This window comes from Malaclemys terrapin, chromosome 14 (assembly GCF_027887155.1).
Source record: "Malaclemys terrapin pileata isolate rMalTer1 chromosome 14, rMalTer1.hap1, whole genome shotgun sequence".
NCBI classification, from domain to species: domain Eukaryota; kingdom Metazoa; phylum Chordata; order Testudines; family Emydidae; genus Malaclemys; species Malaclemys terrapin.
Window position 1 is genome coordinate 3,701,977 of NC_071518.1, and position 22,613 is coordinate 3,724,589.

The 22,613-nt window shown below is 42.9% G+C and overlaps 2 protein-coding genes across 2 annotated transcripts in view; one reads left to right on the plus strand and one right to left on the minus strand.

Annotated features, from left to right (window-relative positions):
- SPG7 (SPG7 matrix AAA peptidase subunit, paraplegin) overlaps window positions 1–22,613 on the minus strand; it is a 231,957-nt gene that overhangs the window by 70,798 nt on the left and 138,546 nt on the right. The gene's annotated exons all lie outside the window — the stretch shown is intronic.
- Window positions 2,944–22,613, plus strand: part of ANKRD11 (ankyrin repeat domain containing 11) — a 218,501-nt gene continuing 198,831 nt past the window's right edge. Inside the window, exon 1 of the mRNA XM_054049315.1 lies at window positions 2,944–3,254. The gene's annotated coding sequence lies outside the window, so the exon portion shown is untranslated. The remainder of the gene's footprint in view (window positions 3,255–22,613) is intronic.

Here is a 22,613-nt window from a genome sequence, read left to right on the forward strand (position 1 = left end):
GGAAGCGGGAGAAATGGCTGAAGAGCCATATTCAGTGGCCAATCGAGGTTCTGATTCATAAGGGTCTCAATTTTCCTTATATGACTGACACGTGTAACTGGAATGAAAAAGCCTCACACAAAACAGTTACAGCCATCGTGGCATGGGCAGGGCAGTCTGAGTTTAGGGGCAAACGTAGGCCTGGCTTGACATAATGAATTGGGCATGGATGAGGCCTCATTTCTAGGAGGACAGGACTCAGAAGGTATTGGGATCAGCAGGCTGGAAACAGAATGTCTGTACTAGCTAAGAGAAGGGGGACACCCAGAGACACATTTACAATGGATAGGATGATAAAGGATAAAAAAAAGACTGGAACATACAATGAGGTAAAGAGTAAGTCGTGCACAAACAGTGCGTGGACTTATCATGGGATTGTATGTAATGTCCCTCAGCAGGAGACATGACTCATGTAAACCCTGGAAAATGTTATGCGCTTCAAAGGTCTCTTTAAACCATGTGTCAGACAAGAATTCTAGGAAATACGTCCGAAGAGGGGAACACAGATGCCAATCCCTGGATCCAAACTTTTGATTCTACACCCTGAGGAGAAACCGTTGTCAGGTGATTACTTGTTACCAGGGTCACAGGATCAAAGACCCCACTTGTATAAAGGGGGAGAATCTCAGATTAATGGGGGTTCATGTCCTGAGCAAAAGATGATATGAACTAATAACCACAGGAAAACTTCCATGTGAGGTCTGAGGGACTGACTCCTACCAGAACCCTTGCTGGAGTTGGAGGTAAGCTAATCAGCATGTGTGCAGGTTTTTATTTTAAAAAGATATCGGTTAATGCTTTCACCTTAAGAATAAATGGGCTTGCTTAGGAAAACCTGTGTGGTATCTTAAAACTTTAGGTGATTATGCTGTTTATAACTTCTGTGGAGAAAGCAAAGCAGACCTGCTTAAGCACTTTGACATGCTGGGGAACTCAATGTAGGCAGGGAACTGTGTAGCCCAGCAAACCCTGGTGAGAAGAGAGAGAACCTTGCGTCTCCAGCCAAGAGAGGTAACAGCTGAGGAGCTGGGAGCCTAGAAGTGGGTGCCTTTCCTGAGCTATGAGGGGGAAAACATATGTGCAGTTCCCTCGAGTTATATGTGCAAGAAGAAAAAGGGAGATTAAGTTTGGGAGAAATTTGGGACTTGGCCATGGCTGAGAAGTTCAAAGTGTGTTATGGCTGCAAAAAAGTTCTGGGTTGCTTGTTCAGATGCATTATTTCATGTCTTACCATGACAGTTGTGATAGAAGCACCATAGCTCAATAAGTCCCCAACAGGGCCTTGACTATGGAATATGATCAAACAAGAGCTCAGAATGAATCCTGATGTCTCAAGATTTGGATAAAAAAGTGGAGACCTGCTGTGATAGGTGGATCCCTGCCTCAAGCGCTCTCCAGCAGGTCACAGAACAAGTAAACTTGCCTCAGTTTCCTCTCGGTCCAGTCATAAAGGGAATACAGTATCCAATCCAAAAAGCTCACTTCTAGGCATAATTTAGTACTGTACATGTTCTGTAGTCCATAGAATCCTCATGATAAAACCATTCTTCCAAAACCCCAAACTAGAACACATACCATCACAGCAGTTTTTCATACTCCCTCCCAGGCTATTATTTCCAATTCACCCTCCCAAGAGTCCATCCCCAGACTTTCTACCTTGTTCCAGGGCTCCATCCTCCAGGCCATCTATCTGAGAGCTCCCAGATTTGCTCACTTTCCCCAACTCTTCTCTGGTATCCCCAAGTCAGGTCTCCCACTAGGTAACTCTCTGCAGCATTTCACTCAGCCAGGCCAACCCCCGTCCAGTGAACGTACTTCCAGGACTAACCCCTTGTTCTGGTCTTGGCTGCCTGCAATCCTTCACTCAGGCCTGCTGCAAGACAGCTTCACAGTGGTCCACTCACCCACTCCTACCCACCTACCCCTGGGATCCACCCTCCAGCACCCGCCCTTTTGTGCTGGGCTCACCTTCTCCTTACCAGGCTGGTTATTCCTAGCAGACCCCGCATGAGCTCGGACTCAGCAGGTCGTTCCCCAGCTCTGGCCAGTCCTCACCATCAGCCGTTTGCGGTTCCCCATGATGCTCCGGACCTGCTCTCCGCTGCTGCTTCTGGTTCTCCCTGGGCCTCTCCTTTCCTCCCCGCGGAGATCGGCCCTAGCCCTTTCCTGACTGGCTCCTCGGCGGCTGTCTCCGGCCCCTCTCCTTGCACGCTCTTCGCACAGCCCGGGCCTGGCTCTGGCACGACCGTCTACACTCAGTGCCCCGCCTGGGGGCGGCCCCGGGGGCAGGCAGCGCCTTACCGGAGACAGAGGGGCGGGGGTCAGAGAAGGAAGCGACCGGGGCCCTGGAGCCAATGATCTCGTTGGAGCCGATCGGCGCCCCTCCCCTGAGCGAGCGGAGATCCTGGCGCCCCCGGGGCCGCGCTAGAACCGGGCAGGGGGGGGGCGGGGCACGCCCTAGGCGCCGCGAGCCCAACTGTCCTGGGGCGGGCTGCGAACGGGGCGCTCCCGGGAGCCGTCCCCGCGCAGCCTCTTCCGCGGGCCGACACGGCCTCTAAGGCCACCGCGGAGCAGAAGCAACATAGCCCGGCCCCGGAAATGGCCGTTCACGTGATTCTCCTAAGTCAGCCAATCGGATGCCTAGACGTCACGATAAACGAACCAATCCGATTTGCCCGCCGCTACCGTCACCGCGCATAACAACAGGCTCCGCCTCGCGCCGGCGCGCTAAGGGGAGGGTGTCTTCTGCTTACGCCGCGCGTAGCGTGGCCTGTGTCAGCCCGTGCGGGACTTTCCCTGCCGCCGCCAGCCAATGGGGCGGCGCGGTGCGGCGGGCCAATGGGCAGGCGCGTCTCAGCGGCGGGTGGGAGCGAGGCTGGCGGCGCTGGCGAGCCGGGGGCCGGAGCCGCCGAGGGAGGAAGGAGCTTGGCGGGCCATGGAGCGCAGGCCGAGGAGGCGCCGCCGCGACAGCCGCAGCCCCGAGCACTAGAGCGGGCCGCGACCGCCGGGTCCCGACCGAGCCGCCGCTCCCAGCCGCCCGCGCTTCCCCGCGCCGGGGCCGCCGCCGGGCGGGTCCCGAGCCCCCCTTCCCCGCCCGCCGCCTCCTCTATGCGGCGGGGCTGGAGGAGCCGGAGGCCTCGCTCGCCCGGGAGGCTGCAGCCGGGGGACGGCGTGTGAGGAGGGGCCGAGCCCTGCGCGCCCAACACGGACCTCGGGTGAGGAGCCGGGACCGGGGTTAATGGGGTTTGAGGTCGGGGAGCAACTCGGGGTAGGAGAGACGGGCCTTGGGGTGGAGAGCAGTAAGAGTCCGGGGGGCGAAGGGGCAGCCCCTCGGTGGGGGGAGGGGTGCGTGGGGGGGAGGGGTGCGTGGGGGGGAAGGGGCAGCCCCTCGGGGGGGGGAGGGGTGCGTGGGGGGGAAGGGGCAGCCCCTGGGGGGGGGAGGGGTGCGTGGGGGGGAAGGGGCAGCTCCTCGGGGGGGGAGGGGTGCGTGGGGGGGAAGGGGCAGCCCCTCGGTTTGGGGGGCAGCCACTAGGTGGGGGGTATGCGTGGGGGGGAAAGGGGCAGCCCCTCGGTGGGGGAGGGGTGCGTGCGTGGGGGCGAAGGGACAACCCCTCGGTGGGGGGGCAGCCACTAGGTGGGGGGTATGCGTGGGGGGCAAAGGGGCAGCCCCTCGGTGGGGGAGGGGTGCGTGCGTGGGGGCGAAGGGGCAGCCCCTCGGTGGGGGGGCAGCCACTAGGTGGGGGGTATGCGTGGGGGGCAAAGGGACAGCCCCTCGGTGGGGGAGGGGTGCGTGCGTGGGGGGGAAAGGGGCAGCCCCTCGGTGGGGAGTGCGTGGGGGGGAAAGGTAGCCACTAGGTGGGGAGGTATGCGTGGGGGTAGGGGGGAAGGGGCAGTCCGTCGGTGGGGGGAGGGGTGCGTGGGGGGGGAAAGGGGCAGCCCCTAGGTGTGGGGGGGAAAGGGGCAGTCCGTCGGTGGGGGGAGGGGTGTGTGGGGGGGGAAGGGGCAGCCCCTAGGTGTGGGGAGGGGTGCGTGTGTTGGGGGTGAAGGGGTAGCCCCTAGGTGGGGGGTGCGTGGGGGGGGAAGGTAGCCACTCGGTGGGGGGGGTGCGTACGTGGGGGCGAAGGGCTAGCCCGTCGGTGGGGGGGAGGGCAGCCCCTAGGTGGGGGGTGTGTGCATGTGGGGTGAAGGGGCAGCCCCTAGGTTGGGGGGGTGCGCCACTCGGTGGGGAGGTACGTGTTTGGGCGAAGGGGCAGCCCCCTCCGTGGGGGGAAGGCGCAGCAGCACTTGCTAGAAGGAACAATATGAAAAGTTGTCTGAAATGGTAATTTCCGTTTCCCATTTCATCATCCCTGGGTAGGCGTTAGCTGTGTGCGTGCAGAGGGGGAAGCTGATCTGCCTGAAGCCAGCAAGGCTCGCTGATCTGCATTTATTTATTTTCCCGTTTAATCTCTAAATTGCTCAGTATTTTTCTCCTTGGAAAAGCCTTTGTGCACTGCGGGCAGGGGTTGCACTCCACCCTTGCCCCTTAGCAAAAAACAGCTGCACTTCTCCAGTCCAGAATTTACACCCCCCTTAGTTCACGAGATTGATTGCATGTTTATAAAGGCAAATCGTGTCTCGTCTCCCTCCAAGAAGCCTGGAGGAGCTGAGCCCTCCAATGCCCTCTGCCCTTTCCCAGAGAGAGCAGCTGTCTTGTGAGGGGGGAGGGGGGTGGATTGAAAATCAGCCTGTTCATTGAGACACAAGAGTTGGTGTGTTTACAGATTGGCTTCTACTCTAAGGTTGTAGATCTGTTTTGATATCTAGTTGCAGGAAAGGGCTCCCCTCCCCCCTTCTGTGGTTTTGTACACAAAGTGCTCACTTACCACCAGGAACCTGGCCCTATAGACAGTGAAAACAAATCCCAAACAGTATCCTTAAAGCAAAATTCATCTTCTGAGATGACTCCAGAAACTGGGCATAGACAGGATAGTTTTGTCAGTTAGACAAAGATGTTAAAGGGACACTGTCAACATGAAAATCATATTTATCTGACTATTTAGTAACTGCTATAATTACTTGAAACTTCTAACTGAAGGAAGGTTGTTGGTTACATATTTTTCTGTTTTTCTAATCTGTTTAATCAGTTTGATACTTTTATATGTAGTCACATTCACTGTTTCCCATGTTCTTCCTTTTCTGTGAGGAAAAAAAAAACCCTTAGAGGACAACCCTTGTGCATTTAAAAAAGTTTTTAAAGTGTGTTCCATCAGGAACTAGATTTTTTTGTCATTAGTTAATTTAATAAGAAGTTGATTCTGTCCCTTTCAAGTGGTAGAGGAGTCAGCAAATGAAAGGTGTACAGGGAGACACTTTTGAATGGTCACTGTGGGTGACAGTATAAATGTATAATTACTACAGAGAAAGTGAAATATGATCCATGTTTGACTCCCTCTCCATATCTGAATAGATAAATTCTTAAGCATATTGTTTGATATGCTAATGAAACATCAATGTTGAAGTGGTATGACCTGCTTTGTTCTGTGGGAAGGGTTCAGTCAGTGGCAGATCTTTCCATAGAGCAATCTGTATTTTTGTGTGGGAGGTTCTGTGGAACTCTACCTATTTGGGGCCACACAGATGCTGGTTACTCTTAGTAGTGAGGAATTTAAATACTGGCTTCCTTGGCATGTTGGTTACTCTGTTGTAGGTGTTTTCTGTTCTACAATTTGCTCACATGCTTTTGTTCTATTCTGAAGCTGTTTTTTTTTTAAATCTAAATGGTTATTCCTATCTCCATCTTATTATCTAAATGTGATCCAAATGATTAACTGAATTTTTCCTGTCTCCAGGGGGAGTTGAGTTTTTGGTCCAGTGAAGTTAGAAATGTCCAGTTGTGAATCTCAAACTCGATATTCATATACAGTACTTATATTTTCCACTTATGCACCTCTTTCTATTTTTATAATATTGTAATGACCAATGTCTTGTATTTTTACTCTGACAGGTTGTCCCTATGTTGGTTTTGTGGGTGAGAGCACTGGTGAGAAGAAAATACAAATTTGCAGTGATGTTATGGTGTTGGTCTTTGTGCATGTGTGGCAGAGAACCAAGTTAGATTATACTTTTCAGTTTTAGAAGCAGCTTTGTATAATTTGAAAATAGGATAAAAGGTAACTGCTTAGAACATAAGTAGAATATAAAATAAAGTGGATAAAGTCTTGTATAATTTCCCTCCTCTTGCGAGTTTTGTTTTGTAGCACCCTTATGCTGTTCAGTAGAGCAGGCAAATGTTTCTCTAGGGTCAGTGTAGACTAGTCATGTTGATCATACTGCACCAACGTTTGCTCCCTCGGTAAACCAGATGGACTACTTACTATAGGTGGTGATTATTTTAACTGTGTAATTACACACGGAATAAAAAATGGCATTTTGTTCTGTAAATGTATTGGAAAGAAGGGTACTAAGATGGATACTTTTTCTGTGTTTAGTTCATTTTGTTTCCTTTAAGGCTTGGCAGTGTTATGGTTTTCAGATGTAGGCTTAAAATACACAGGATTTTTTTGTCTATGTCATAAAAAGCAAGCCAATAGTTTACGCACATAAGTGTTGTAACAGGATAATTTGAGACTCCTAGGTCTTACTGATCACCCATCTACGTTTTGATGCCTACAACAAAGTACATTATCTGACTTCTTTAGAGCCATTGGATAACTGAAGTAAATTAGAAAAAACTGCATTTTCAGCATTACTGTAAAGTGAAGAATCTGCACTATTTTAAAAACTACTTATACCATATGTATATTCTCATGGGTTCAAAAATACATTTTTTTTAGGGATGGGGCATTCCTCTTATTCTGGTGGTTCAATAAAAATTGGAAGTTCTAATTACTATGGAAACATTTTTCAAAGGAGGCAAAAGTTGAAGGACTCTCTGGCTCTAGGAGTGTGTTTTTTATAACATTCCCAGGTGACAGTTTTCTGTTGTTTAAGAGCATTTCCCTCTCTCCTGTGTGGACTAGTTGAATTTCAGATATTGCATGATGGACTGCAATATAGATTATAACTGTCCCTTGGTACTGAAATACTATGGTGATGGATTGCTTTGCAAATGCCTGACAGATCCCACTAGATCCCACAGCAGCAAATCCAATATGTTTGGAAATAGTTAGATGGTAGTTATTCTAATTGTATATTTATTGGGTGCTTTTTTTCTTCATTTCATTTAGCTGGTGAGAATGCAGTAAAGGCAGCTTGTCTGTTGTCCTGCTAACATGTATGAGCATTACAGCTATCACACCTGTTGGATGAGATTGAGGAGAGAGATTGGTTTTCTCCCTAGTTAAGATTGAGATTAGTGTTTTATTATAAACTTGATTCTTTTACCATATCTCTAATTTCACTTAAATTTCAAACAGATTGGTTTAAATTTGCAGGGACAAATATATATGCTGCTTTTAAATATGTTCTTGTACTACAAGACTGAGCATGGGCATGTAGTTTCTGTATCTGGGGCTACAACATACCTCTTAAGGTCTGAGCCAGGTATTATATAACTTGTGTGCAATGGGGTGGGGTAATGAGAAATCATATGTACTCGAATTACTTGATGTCACAGGCACACAGTACATAAAGTGGATTTATACACCCATGGGCTTATTAAACCCTCCTTAATCAAAATGTCTCTATTTTACATTGTAATATGCAGTGGGTTATGAGGATGGAAAGTTGTTAATACTTGAGGTCAGAGTTAATGCTGTTTGACTTTAACAGCACCTTGAATTTTCAGACTTTTGTAATGTTTCTTGAGAAAATTAGTGTTTTCAAATACCTCCCCTTACGTAATTAAGATAGTTGTAATCTTAATCTCAGGTTATTGAAGCCTATTGTCTTGTAACATATCAGTTCATCCTTACTATTCATTTGTGACCCAGGTGTGAGTGGTGCCCACCTGTAATACATACAATTAATCTTTACAAACTTACAAAACAAAAAAAATCACTTAAATGCTAATAGAAGAGGAAACCCTGTACAAAACATTCTCTGCTGAAAAAGGCAAGCCGTGTTACTTTAGTCTGTGAAACTTCCACCGCCTGAGTGAGCTATCTCCAAATCTGCTCTAGTTTTTATCCTGCAAGTAGGATGCTAATCCCATAAAAGATCCATACCTCTTCACTGATGAGAGACTGCTGCTTCATTTATTTGAGCAAAATATTTGTTAAAGATGGTGTTAAGTTCTGTGGCTCCAAGAGTAACAGTCCTTACACACACAAGATCTTGCTTTGATCTGATGGCTTTCAAGATTCATTTCCTATCATTGAGATCCATTAAGACTGTTACAGTGGCACCTTCAGACTTTTTTCTCTTTGCATGAGTCCTTAGGATGCTTGTCTGTGTTTGAGTTCTTTTTAATAACTAAAATGAGTAATTTGGGAATGAGAGAGGAAATTCAGTCATTGATATCAGGAGCTTCTGTTACCAAGAATCCCACTGTTTACTCTTATTTCCTGCCTCTTCTATTCTTTGAGGCTTCCTAGAGATTTTAGGCAAGCTATCCAGTAGTCTCAAAAGTGGGGATGGTTGAACACTTACATACAGTTCAGCTAATTTGAGAGCGAGTGACAGATGAGCCATGGGGCTTGCTAACCTTTGGTGGAAATGTTGAACCTCATAAGTACCTAGACCAGACTCTTCTCTTTACCGTACTCATACAAGTTTTCCATATTGGGCTCAGTATGCGACACTATTGTGCTTTGTCATGCGCCCGTCCAAATTTTTAAAACACAAGTTGCTGATGTTCTTTCCAGTGAGGTTAGCAAGTTGATGAGTTGAATTTTTAAGGTGTAATGACCCTTTGAGCTCCTATAAGGAGATCTGTTGTCCTGCACCATATGGTGAAATAGATCAGTTGAGAAGGCCTCGGCTTCATTCAGTCACTATATTCCCTCTCTGTTCTTGCTGCTACCGTTGATTCACAAGCTCTTATGAATAGGAAACACTGGCTTAGGTTTTTGTTGATCCTCACAGCTTTGATGAGACGAAGGTACATACTCTAAGCAGTTCTCCTTCGAGAAATGGATCCATTTCTGCTTAGTCCTGATCTTTTTTTGTACATTCATGTGAATAAGTCTTTAATTGTTCTAGTCAGTGGATTAACAAGTGCGAGCAGAGGCCAAAAATGCTGTGAGTTCAGGTTTAGAATTTAGCAGATGCTACCCCACGTAAATGAAGTGTGCAATAGCCCTTTATACCATGAGTGAGTAAGGGCTCAGTGAATTAGCTCTTGTAGCTAGAAGAAAGTGTTGGTTATTTTCTAGGTCAGGGTTGAAGTCATTACTGTCTGCATTGTCCCTGCCATATGGATAAATGTAAGACTTTAGTTTGCAGTACTGCCCTGGGCATTCATGTACTGAATTATTTATCCTCCAAAAGTCTATAGGCAGTCTTTCCCCTTATTTTAAGGAAGCCAAACTGTATTTGTTCAGTATTTTAAAATAAGATCTCCTCTTCATAGGCAAACAACTGATTTTATATCTTTAAATGTAGTAGTATTTGGTTTACTACTAGTGCGGGATTTTATGAAAGCATTGAAAAGCACGAAATGAATTCTGCCTTTAAACTTCATTGAGATCAGTCAGGCCTGTGCTAGGCTGCTGCTTTTTTATATTGGTTTAAAAAAGTTTTCTGCTAACTGTGACCTTGGAAGGAGAGTGGGGATTATAAATGGAAATTATCCCAATATGGAGTGGAGGAAACTGACCTTTTCACCAGGGTTGACAATTTCCCGGGAAAAACTAGTTTAGGACAGGGCACTGGTAAATACTGGTTTAAACCCCATTGAAACTGGGAAAAATAAAACGCTTATTAGAATATTCTGATGAAAATTACTGAAAAATATTTAGCAATTTGATAATAGTTTTGTAGTGTATGAAATATTTATATAATATTGAAATGAGTCATGACACGCACAACTTCCTTGAGAAAATACCAAACCAAATGTATACAGACATTGATGTTCAGTATTACATTACATTTATTAGTATTATGCCTACTGCCATTTTACTTATTTGTATAACCCTAAATTATTTTCCAAATCTACTGCCTTATGTAACCACAATTTGAATATGTAACTAAAACTAAGTGTAATGTGGTTTGAAGCATGTCAGAGACCCCCCCCCCCCCTTAGGGATAGTAAGCCTGGTACATATCAATTTCTTTGTTAAATTGACAAACTCCTATAAGCTTGCAGCGTCCAGCGGGCATAACTGGACACTGCAAGACGGAGGTTTCTAGGGTTGTGTCTGGGACCTGAGATATTGGCTAGTGTTATTCGGTTGCACAATCCAAGCAGCAGCTGGCCAAGTGTGTTCACTCATGTAGCTGGGAGCAGCTCACATGCCAGAGGCTGTGCATGAACAGCCCGGGAGTGGGGGTTCTCACAGCGGAGCAGGGTAAGGCTGGCTCCCAGAGTCGAGGATTGGAGTGGCCTAGCAGATCACCGGTCCAGATAACACCAGAGGGGAACGTTACACCCTCCCTGTTAGAAATGTGCATCTTATTTCTTGTCTGAGGTTGTCTAGCTTCAGCTTCCAGCCTTTGGATTTTGTCATGCCTTTCTCTGCTAGAGTAAGGAGATGTACTGTTTGAAATCTCTTTCCAATGTAGGTACTTGTGGATTGTGATCAAGTTGCCTCTTAATCTTTTCTTGGATAAACCACATAGTTTGAGCTCCTTAGATGTCTCCCTATAAGGCATGCTTTGAAAACCTGGAATCATTCTTTTGTAACACTTTTCTGAACGCTTTCCAGTGTGTTAATACTGGACAATAACTGGCCAGATCATTATTATATGATGGTTTCATGAGCAAAGGCTGTAGCAATCCTTTCTTCAAAGCAAATAGGCATTCTGTCCATCCTGAGAGGTTTTAAAAATATCCACTGATAACAGACCCAGTGCTTTCCAACTTGCTGTCACCATCTAGGAAGGACGTAGATACAAAGCTCAGCTTGTGGAATGAATTTCTCTTGACACCTCCCTTACTTCTGTTAGCTGACGCTGGCCAAAACTCAGGAGATTTAGTATGTACATTTACCTTCCCCTGCAGAATATTGCTGTGTCCCACAGGTGCAGATGGCTTGCATTGAATCTGAATAATTATTATTTGCTTTGAATGGGTCTTGAGAATTTGCCAGGTCCCAGCTGGGAATGGGGTACTCATTGAGATGCAGGTGCAATGCCCTGGTGAAAAGCCCAGTCTGCTTTTTCTGCTGCAGCCGGCCTCTTGCTTGGTGTTGTCTCTGGATCCTTCTCAGCCTTTCAGGTCTGTGATAAATTTGAAAGCCCCTCTACTGCCTGGTGCTGGAAGTAAGAAGGACTTTCCTCTCAGCACCCCAATCCCAGAGACCTCCTGACTTTTGGAGTGGGAGTTTGAGGCCCTCTACCATAACTCCAATCTGTTTTTTGGTTCGTCCTCCTTTGTGATTACCTCTAATGCAGAGGTGTTAACTGGTTCTTGGTGATGGTCCAATTACCATTTCAGTTAAAGTCCTCATCCAAGGGTACGTCTACACTTACCTCCGGGTCTGGCGGCAGGCAATCAATGTTCTGGGATCGATCCCGGAAGTGCTCGCTGTCGACGCCGGTACTCCAGCTCAGCGAGAGGAGTACGCGGCATCTACGGGGGAGCCTCCCTGCTGCGTCTGAACCCGCGGTAAGTTCAGACTAAGGTACTTCGAATTCAGCTACGTTATTAACGTAGCTGAATTTGCGTACCTTAGTCCGAAGTGGGGGGTTAGTGTGGACCAGGCCCAAGAGAAAAAGGTCACAGGCAAAAGTTAAATTTTGTGGTCCTTCCCAAGTGTGGTGTTTTGCCTCTTTAAGTTAAATGTTGAATTAAAAAAAAAAAAGAAAATGCATAGAGGTGTCCTCCTGTCTGTCCATTAGCTTTACCTATGATGCCTTCCTCACTATAACTGGTCCCCAACACCTTGTGTTACCTCTTTCCCTCCCCCTTTGGGATTCTCCCTGTCCCTTCCCTAATTTGGAATTCTCCCCCCCCCCCCCCATTCTTTGCTTTTCCTTCCTGAGATGATTCCCCATCTTGTCCCCTCACTGCCTTGCACCACTCCTTTGTGATCATCCTTTGTATCTCTTCCCCATCACCCTGGGGCACAGCTGCAGAGGGGAGAGACTAGTAAGAAGCACCTTTGCTTTTATCCCCAGCTGGATGGTATGGTGACGATTTGGTAATGGTGTGTGTGTTTGTGGCACGGCTGGCTAAATTGTCTGGGTCCAATTAGGCATGAGCGCCCATCTCTAGCTTTGCTCCGAGATGTAGCTGCAGGCTGGTCCTCTCACACTGGTCCTGTTTGATGCGGTTGCTCCAGGACTTTCCTCTACGTTTTCTCAAGCAGCAGAATGGTGTTATTCTGAGTAGTAATAAAAACGAATCATTTTAAATTGTAGAAGTGAAACTGACTAGTTTGAGTAACAGAAGAGGCATGAGGGCTGTCAGCAGATCCTTGAAGACTGCAGTGCATTTTCCACATTGACTTTTCTTACGGTTTGAAGTCACTTTCAAAAATGCAGGCTTAAATTTTGCAAAATTTGATGGGCTAAGTTCCCACTCTTGCCCTGTAAGTTTCTTACCTGGTAAGGGCAAGTAAGCAAGTGGATTTTTCAGTCTCTGATCCCATGTAATTAGTGACAACAAGTACTTTGGTGTTACTGTGCTGAATTGTTTCAGGTGTAATATAGTGAATAGGGCAAATATTCTAATTATTTTAGCTTTGACAATAGATTATCTGACTTTTGGAAGACAAGTTCCTTGCACAGAGTTTAGTATGTTACACAAAAATGTTAATTCATTTTGACGGCAGTCTCTTAAATTAAACTTTTAACATTTTGATGGGCAAGCTCTTAGGAAATGTGTGAAAATTATGTATTTCTAAATTGTGGTTTAAGTAATTTTCCTCAGATGTAATCTTAATGGGATGTACATGTGAACTTTTAATGTCATACAGACATTTCAGGTCTGTCTTGTCTTAAGTTCCACAAACAAACAAAACAAAAAATCAGACATCAACACTGCCCTTAAAGTATTTGTTTGGTTGGAAGAGTGAGAGTAGGACTCTCTGTGATGGTACTATAATCTCAGTCTATGTGATTACTAAAAATGGAGTGCAAATTTAGATTTTGACAGGGTACCAAAACATGTTTAATTAAATTTAACTGGAACATTTGTGCCTACTTAAAGGGATGCTGTTAGAATTGAATAACTCTAAATTGGACCTCTACCCCCAAGAAATTAAACATTTTTTTTTAAGTTACTTGATGGAGAAGAATACATCAGTTTCTCTAAAATAAGGGTCTGCAATGATATTAAAACCTTAGCATGTTTGATTAACAAAACTACAAACTTGTTGTATGCATTCCTGCTACTGCTGCGTGTTTAGCTATGTCTCCATCAGGCTTTTTTCTCAAAAAATCTTCAGTGGTAGCAACATTGGGAGAGCTAGTGTAGACAGACACTGGTAGCACCTGAAGTCCTGTCTGAACTAGTGCTCCCACTGCTGGAGCCAAAGGCTAGTGTGTACAAAGTCGCGGTTGTTTTTCCACTGACTTTACTTTTATGAAGCAGTAGGTGTGATGGTTGAAATTAACAGGAACCCTGCTCTCTCTCTGGTCACTTCAGAGAGCTGGAATCTTGTCCATTTCTTGCTGATTAATCAGGGTGAAACAGAAGAATGGTGTGGTCTGGCACAACAGACAGCATTCTGGATGATGTGGTTTGTATTGTTCTGTCCAGAACACTGGATGTTACTGTGCTCCTTGTTTCTGGATGGTTGATTTTTTTTCATTACCCCAGGCTTCCCTTGGGGTTTACCTCACCTGCTAATAAATGTGAAAACTGCAAACTATTGTCATGTTTCCCATATATTAGCTAATGATAAGATAGCTTTTTCTTTCTAGCAGGATGCACCCCAACATTGTAAGGATGAGAGCTTGCTCCCTGCAGAAGCTTAAGTACCATGAAAAGGCATCTTATGATGAGAGGGAGATAGGCCTGCTCACATCCTGTAACTTCCAGGAAGTTTGTGCTGAGCAAAGAGACTGTTCACTTGTGAGTTAAGTGATCACTTGGCTCACTGGGATTCTCCTGCTTGGGGAAGAGAATTGTGAGCCAGGTTTAAAAGTGCATAGTCTGTGACCATGCACTGAATTTTAATCCTTGCCATTGCAAGATCTTTACTTTTTTTACACGTTTAAAAAATACATTTTTCTTCAGATAGAGCAAAACACTTTTGTACCTTTTATAGCACTGCAGAAAGTAGTTTCAGTAGAAGCTATTATTGGAGGGTTTTTAAATAGTCCTAGCAACTGCTGCTATAGTGAAGTTTGCAGTTTGATTTTTCCGTATGTAATCTCTGATAGCTCTTACTTTCACTGCATCAGACAGAGAGGGTTGTACGTGTCATTGTTTGCAGGGGAAATTGTGGAGGGAGATTTTAGCTACCTGTTATTATGGACTGTACTGATTTCAGTGACTAGATTCATTGAAATATCTGCAATGCTGCTGTGGGTCCTGCAGCAGATGATCGTAGGGGAAGATGGGTGGAGCATGACTGGAAAATGCAACTCGATGTGCATATTTAGTGTTTGTAGGTAATCACCTTTCTACTTCAAAACTACGATTAGCCCCTCTGATAGCTTTTAACACAACTTGCCCTTTTTTCACTGAAATATGCTTGACAAATGCTTTTTCCATAGATGTAGAAATATAAAATGATACTGCAGACACATTTCTATTCCCCTATAGGGTATTATTACATTCACTATGCTTAAGTCAAACATCAAGGAAGATAACTTGCCTTAGGGCTAGCCTATGAGCAGTTTTATGTACAGGGTGGAGTTAATTGTCGTTTTCTCTCTACAATAAAATCCGGAAGGTTCAAGCATTGCTGTTTTTCTGGGGGGTGGGCACGGGGGAGATGGGAAGGGTTGGGCAGTCACTGTTCCGCTGAACTGTGATACTTATTTTACTGAAACATAAAAGTATTTTCTAGTTTTTAAACTGAACACCATGAATACTGTTATGTAGAACATTAAATGAAACCTGTCCAGTATGACTTGTAACTAGTTAAAATAAGTCATTACTCCCGTTCAGCCAAATCTGTATGAATATTTTGAGTGGCTCTACCTCTCAAATTCAAAATGTTTTCTTCCATGATGGAAAGTCATGAAAATTATAGGATCACAACACCCAAATCATGCAACTTTATAACCTGTTTAAAAAAAAAAAAAAAAAAGACCAAAAAACCCACCCTCCCCTTCTAAAAGATGTATGCATTGTCTGAATGTATGTCAGTTTTAAATATTTTTATTCCACTCTCAGTTCTTATCTGGCAGCTTTCAGATTTTTATTCCAAATGGGTAAGAACTTGAAAATGCCACTGCTGTCTTCAATCATTGATTAAGGCATAAACTGTTTAACTTAGCCTTTTGCTTATTAGTGTCATCATACATGTGTGTAGTTAAGCATTTTATCCTGAAACGCCTTGAAAATGTTCCTGCATTTGCATGTATTGTCATGGAGAATAATTTTCATTTAACCGTAGTTTGCTTTATATTTTCTCCCTGGTTGCTATAGAAACTCAGCCCAATGTGGCACTGACTGCTAACAAGAGCTAGGTTATATGTTGCTTTTATAATGGACGTCTGTTAATCATGCTGCAGTTTACAGTGAGGGAATCGTGATTATTTGAGGGAGGTATATTTAATTCATAAAACTGTAAAATGTCCAGATTACTTCAGCACATTTGAGAAATCTAAGTATTAAGCAGTTCTCTTTTCGTGCTGCAGTTTGGTCACAAGAATTGAGTAGATATCTGAAATGGCTCTGGAATTTTTGTAGCATTTATTTTTACATAAGAATTAAACATTAAATTTTACTTAAGTTAATAATTTAATAGCTTAACTAGTAATGTTCTTTTCTGACTGTGGTCCCATTTAAGATTCTGACTTTCTGAAACACAGAAGAAAGACAAAACATTTACTATACCAATCTAATAAAACTGACTTTTTCATAGTAAATCATTTGTCTTCATTTGGGTGGTGTTGCTATTGGATAAAAATCTTCCCTACCAGAGTAACCTTTGCCTCTGAGAACAGTGCACTTTGAAATGTCTAGCAGAGTGATGCTGAAGCAGAAAATCATGCTTATGAAAGAGGAAATGTTTCATTTTATCTAATAACAAAATGGGACTTGTTGAGGTCACTTCTGGTCTTATTTTCCAACTACCTCAATAGGATTTTGGTTCTATTTTGTTCCTCTGACTGCTGACATCCCTGCCACAGTCTATTTTCTGCCACAGCTGCCGTTCTCCTGAACTCTTCTTACCTTTCCATTTGATTTACTTCCAACCATGAACCCCCATGCCTAGAAAAAGCAGATGTGGAGATTTTGCATGTCCACTGCAGCTGGCAGTAGCAAGGTCATTTTACAGTTTCAGCTGTCAGGACAGTGACCCAGAGGCAACAATAGAACTGATTTGGGAGGTACTCTATCTGAAGAGTCTGCAATGGAACTAGTAGAATAGGCAAGGAGTGTGATCTTCAGAGTAAATTGCAAGACATTTATTTGGACCTCTCCTGAGGAGGTTGGTAGAGTGGGGAGGGCTTATTCTCTTGTAGTTGTAGAAGTGGGCAGCTTCTCTTTTGATGATTTACATATCAGTTTAGGATGATTATGGTATGCTTTTTCTGAATTACACATGGCCCTGAAAGATAGCTAAGCATGCGATATGCACAGGAAAACATAAAGACAAGACATTCACATTGGGTAATGACTGTTTTTCTTTTACAGCTCAGGACATACTATTAACCCTATACTGATATTTACTAAGGTAAATTAATTAGTTTAGTACAGAATTTACTTGCAGTTCTCAGTTTATCTCTTACTTCCTGAACCTTGCAGCCCTCCTGAACTATGGCAGGTGCTCTATCAAAAAACAACTTTGCCAACCTCCCTTTTCTTTCTGTCTGTACTGGGTCTGCCCCCACTTTCCTTCTCATTCCTGTTCACATCTAGATTATGAGAGTACTGCGTACTTCACTATTAACATGACGGCAAAACAACCACTTGGAGGAAAAGTACTGTTTTTCTTATTTCTCCCTGGGTACCCCAATGTTTGGAATGTCCAGGGAGACACAAGAACTGATATCCCTAACTTTGCATGTGGCTAGTTGAAACATTGCTATTGTCTGTCTCTCAGCCACTAATATTCGAATCAATTGACATAGTCCTTGAAAAGGACAGAGGCATGTATCCTTGCAGTACTCCATTCAGTCAATCAATATGGAGACTCCACAGCTTGCAAATCCTCCCTTGCTCTAGAAGGCAGTGTTCTGGAGTTGAATGAACTCCTCTTCTTTCTTGATCTAGGCACTTTTTGGCAAGAGTCGAGAGCCTTTAATGTAGTATCATGAATTTAACATCATCTTCCAAAGCCAGATACCACAAGCCACTCTTCATCTTTGTTCAGATGTTCAAGAAAACTTGTGTATGATATACCGATAGAATGAAGGGGGTGCCTAAGGAATGGTTAAACTGGATGTGGTCCAATTGCAAAAAAGAATTATAAGGCATTAAAACTAAAAACGAATGAACTATAAACATTCATAACTGTCACAATTATTGCTTCAGCCATTTATTATGAGAATTCCATAAGATTGGGATCTATTCTGAAGTACTTCTAAAAAATTGTTTTGTCATAAGTTAGCCTAAAAACAAATGGTGATAATATATTTAAGGAGTTTAGGGTAGATTGGGGGTGGGAGGGGAGTGGTGTTAGAGTGGAGACATGTTTATATTTCCTATGCATCTATACCACTGTTTTCTTAGCATTTTGTTTTCCTCCGATGTGGGAGAATAGGAGAATAGACAGACTGTCTGTAGTATCTGTAATGCAGTGTATTATGTATATGGAATAGTTTTGTCACCTCTTTGGACCAAATGACAGCAGCATACTTGAGATGTGGAAATTCCCTACAGCGCACACACACATATAAGGGAAGGGGGAGGTGCCGACTTAATTGTGATAGACTAGATAAGAAGTTCTAACCTCTTTGAACCCTGTTCTGTGTTAATAGATGTGATCCACCTCAGAGCACCATTGCTTGTTTACATACCTTTCAATGCATAGTATTGACAAAAGAATGCTTTTTTGATTACTACAAAAGACAAATTGTGACTTTAGAATCTGTGGCCGCAAACCAGAGTCAGAACTTTAGAAAATGTCTAAAAATAAGACTTCATCCATAGCCAATATTGTTCTTTTCAACTCATGATAGGTCCACAGTAGGGTGACCAGACAGCAAATGTGAAAAATCGGGACGGGGTGGGGGGTAATAGAAGCCTATATAAGAAAAAGACCCAAAAATCGGGACTGTCCCTATAAAATCAGGACATCTGGTCACCCTAGTCCATAGTGCACATTTCCTCTTTCAAATGTTGTGACTTACATTTTCAGAAGTGAGCAGGATTTGGGGTGCATCAGTGATTTGCTGTCAAATTTGAGAGATGTTAAAGAGGGCTGATTTTAAGAAGGGCAGATGAGAGCACTTTCTGAAAATCATCTCCTTTTAAGGTCACTTCTGAAAACTTAAGCTATAATTCTTACAGAAGTGGAATGTTTAGTTTTATGTAAAATTCCAGGTAACATAAATTGCTTCAATTTGACATGTTCAAAACAGAAGCTATATATACCTGAGAGATTTCACTATACAGAAAAGTAATTCATTTTTAAAAAAATATGTAACAGCTTATAAACAGGGAAATGTTAAGGAGCTAATTTTGATCTGGTGTTAAGATGAAGTTTTTCCTATGAACAAGGCTTTTATAGGCCAGGATACTGTATTTGTAAAAAAAATATGCAGCCCATAATATCTTGCACTGCTTCAGTTCAGTGCAAATGTAGGTGGTGGTGGTTGCTCTGTCTTGGCAATATTTCAAAGAACGGGATGTCAGTGTGGCTTAATTGGGCAGTCTTTTAAAAACGTATTTAAAAAAATGACTCCTCTGTTTAGGATAGAAATGACTATAAATGGCAGTTTATTTGGGGAGGCAGCTAGCTCAGGTTGGGGAAAAGACCATAAAGAATGCAACTTAACTAGCCAATCCTTGAGGCAGTTTTTTTTCCAAGCATGCATTTGAAGAGGGTGGCTTGACAGAATGACAGTGTAACCATAGTTGCTTACATAAATTAACAGATGCTGTGCTCAAGCTAATTTCTGTGGAACTCACGAAGTAGCTCCATTTAACGGAGTATCTTGCAAGAATTTATTTATTCAGTAATCAAACAACATAGCAGAATAGCCAGGCTGGGCCAGGTGAGTATATTTGGCTCTGACTGGAACTCCATTGAAAACTAACTGCTGGTATGAGGGAAACAATTTTTAAAACCTTCTGTCAAATAATTGGGAAATTCTCAGAATTAAATTTGCTTTCAAGTCTGACAGATAAACACCTGTCACTTTGATGGCCATGTTAATTGGATTCTGGTGACTTTTACCCCTCTTACTTCAGCTCCTGCTTTGAAGGCTACACTTACCTGTGTTCTGTAGTACATAGTTCGGAATGGAGGGGTGCAGTCTGTCCTAGCAGCATTTCTGCTTTTACTGTTGATGGTACATATGTGCAAGGCAAGAGGAGAATGTTAGTCTTGTCTGTGTTTTGGGCTGAAAGAGACTATATTGCTGTTACAGTAGATAGGCTTTATAAAATCAACAGTGAATTTTTTCTCCAAAAGAGAGAGAGAACTGTTCTGTGACATTCCCATGCAAGCTTGTCAAGTTTGAAAAGTTCTCTTAATTTGTATGAACTTGGGGACAAAAAGGTTTTTAGTTAGTTTCTGAGCATGTGATAGCACTAATTGTTGTAACTAGCTGTACAGATAATTTTGATCTCTTCTGTATTTTCTAGACAAAACTGAATTTTAAAATGTGCTTTGCCCATGTCATGTCTGGCTTGCTGGGCTACAGACATTAATTTACAAATGCTCATTTGGTTGTAGTTTGGTGTTTCTGTTTTTTGAGGGAAAGAAGATAATGTGCTTCAGTTTGGCAGCTAGCCAGCAAACTATGTAACAGAGCTCTTGAAGATCTTCATATTACCTTTTCCTAGCATGATTTTCTTGATTAGCAGAACAGCTTGCTACACTCATATCAATTTTAGTCCTAAATAGATTCTAATAGCATAATCAAGCAGTACTAAGTTTATAAAATATGTGCTAAGTGATGGTTTCCTTTATTAGTTTCTACAAAACAATAAAAACGTATCCACTAGGTTATTTCTAAAGCACTTTATTTATGGTAGCAACCATGGAAGTGCTAGTATAGACAGGGCACAGGTGGCCACTGGTGTTTTTAATTACCTTGGTTTAGACAGCATAGTGGTAAACATGCTGATGGTAGGTCAGAACTAGATTTCCCACTGTTGCTGTTATTGGTGGAGCTTCAGTTATGAGAAATTTTAAGAAAGTCTAGTGTAGACAATGCCTGACTAAGTTTATAGTATTGGGTAGCTTTGGTATCAATATTTACTGCTGCTGATGGCAGTGACATGAGTGCGTGGCTTTGTCTTAAGTGCACAAAAAGGGTGTATGTTTAACACAGAGAGCTAATTTGAGATTTGCTATCTCCAATGTAAAATCCTAGTGGAGACAAGACGTAGTTTACCTTGACATAGCTACTTTTGGTCAACTCTTACATCCCCACTTTGGGTTACGTAACTACGGACAATAAAAACGACATTGCCTTGTCTCTGCTAGGATTTTACATTAGCTAGCCTTATATAAAAAAGAACCTGTGCTCCTATGTCTGTCACAGATACCTCCTCCTGGTGGTGCTAGTCAGTACCATGGCTCAGTCACAAATTCTTTATACAATGTAAGCCATGTAGAGGACAAGGTTGTCTGTTATGGAAATACATATACCAGAGGGATTTCATGCTTAAAATTGGAAGTTGTTTGTGATAAATACTTGCAGTTGTTTACTTGAACCATAATTATTCTATTTCCTGAATTGGGAAATTTCATGTCAGCCAACTGAAACAAGATATGATGACAAAGGAATAGTTTTTAACCACCAGCAGAGTGAAGATCATCTCATATTTGCATAAATATGAATTTACAATTTAAAACAGATGAAAATTTATTATTTTTAAAATAGCCCAGGTGGTTGCATGTACTAATGCATGGGGCATTGAAATGACACTGAGAACCTGGGTTCTAATGCCAATTGTACTGCTTGCCTGCTGTGGCCTTGAGCAAATTACTGATTTCTCTGTGCCTCCGTTTCCCCTGCCATACAGTCTGAATAGACAAGGCAGTTCGAAGCATGAATGGTCTCCTCTTTATGTGTTTGTAGAGGGCATAGCACATTGGGGCCCTTATGTTGTTTGGGACCTCCATGTGCTACTGTACTACAATAAAGCTATGAAAGCTAGAACTTGTCTTTTCTTCCATATAACTAGGTGGAGAGTCCTTCTGGCTGGGTTTTTCTTGTGTGGAATGATGTGGGTGAAGTCTCTGCTGTTTCTCCAAGCCCCACTTTTAGAAATTAATGATATTGTGCAATAATGTTATACTTGTTGGCTTTGATGATATGAAACTGCTAAAAGGATAGTGTTCAGGGACATGAATGGAAAACAGGAGGAAGCAAATTCTGTAACAATTGCAGTGTCTGTTTAAACTTGCTCAGTGCTCCTAATGGAAGAAATAACTTTTGTGTAAGCTGTAGGTGCTTTCAATTTATGTGAAGTGTTAAAGAATATCTTTTTATCCTGACATCTGCTAAGCAGTTGTCTAGACAATGGGAAAAGATTCCAAGTATAAATCTATTGGGACAGCTCATTTAAGGTTTGTCCTGCTCTATAGTTTGAGGTGATGTTATGGCCAGCTATCGTATGCAGAAACTTAGACTTCAAAAATGCAATTGTTAAAACTTGCTCATGTCTCTTGGTACATTGGAGATATTCTTTTTTAGCCTTTTATGAATCAGATCAGTATGGACTAACATAACACTCTAAAATATAAGACTGCAGTTTGCCAAAAGGTGTGGAAATATTTCTGTGGGTGAGCAGATTATGATGCAGTCAGCTAACTTCAGATTATTTAAAAAAAAACATATCAGGCGTTCTAAGTGAATTCTGATCCTGCAGTTGTATAACTAGTTTAAACATCTGTATTGTGAAGTTTTTGTCTACTAAGCTTTTGTTGTGAAACTTATTTACATGTGTCTAATTGTAAGTGTAGGGTGGTTATAATTCATTTTTGTTATCTGATTGAGCATATTGTACACCACTGTTCGAAGATCAGGGAAATAGTAAGGTTGTTCAGGCACTTTTGTGGTGAGTTTATTATGTCTTTTTTCTCTGGAGAAAGCTCAAGTTCTGGTTGTGCTAGAGCATATATTTTGGAAAGACATCCAATCTTGATTTTAAAAACTTCAGAGAGTGGAGAATCTACCATGTCTCTAGGTCACTGTTAAAATTGTGTCTGTTACTGCTAGAATGAGTGTGCCTAACTTCAGTTTAC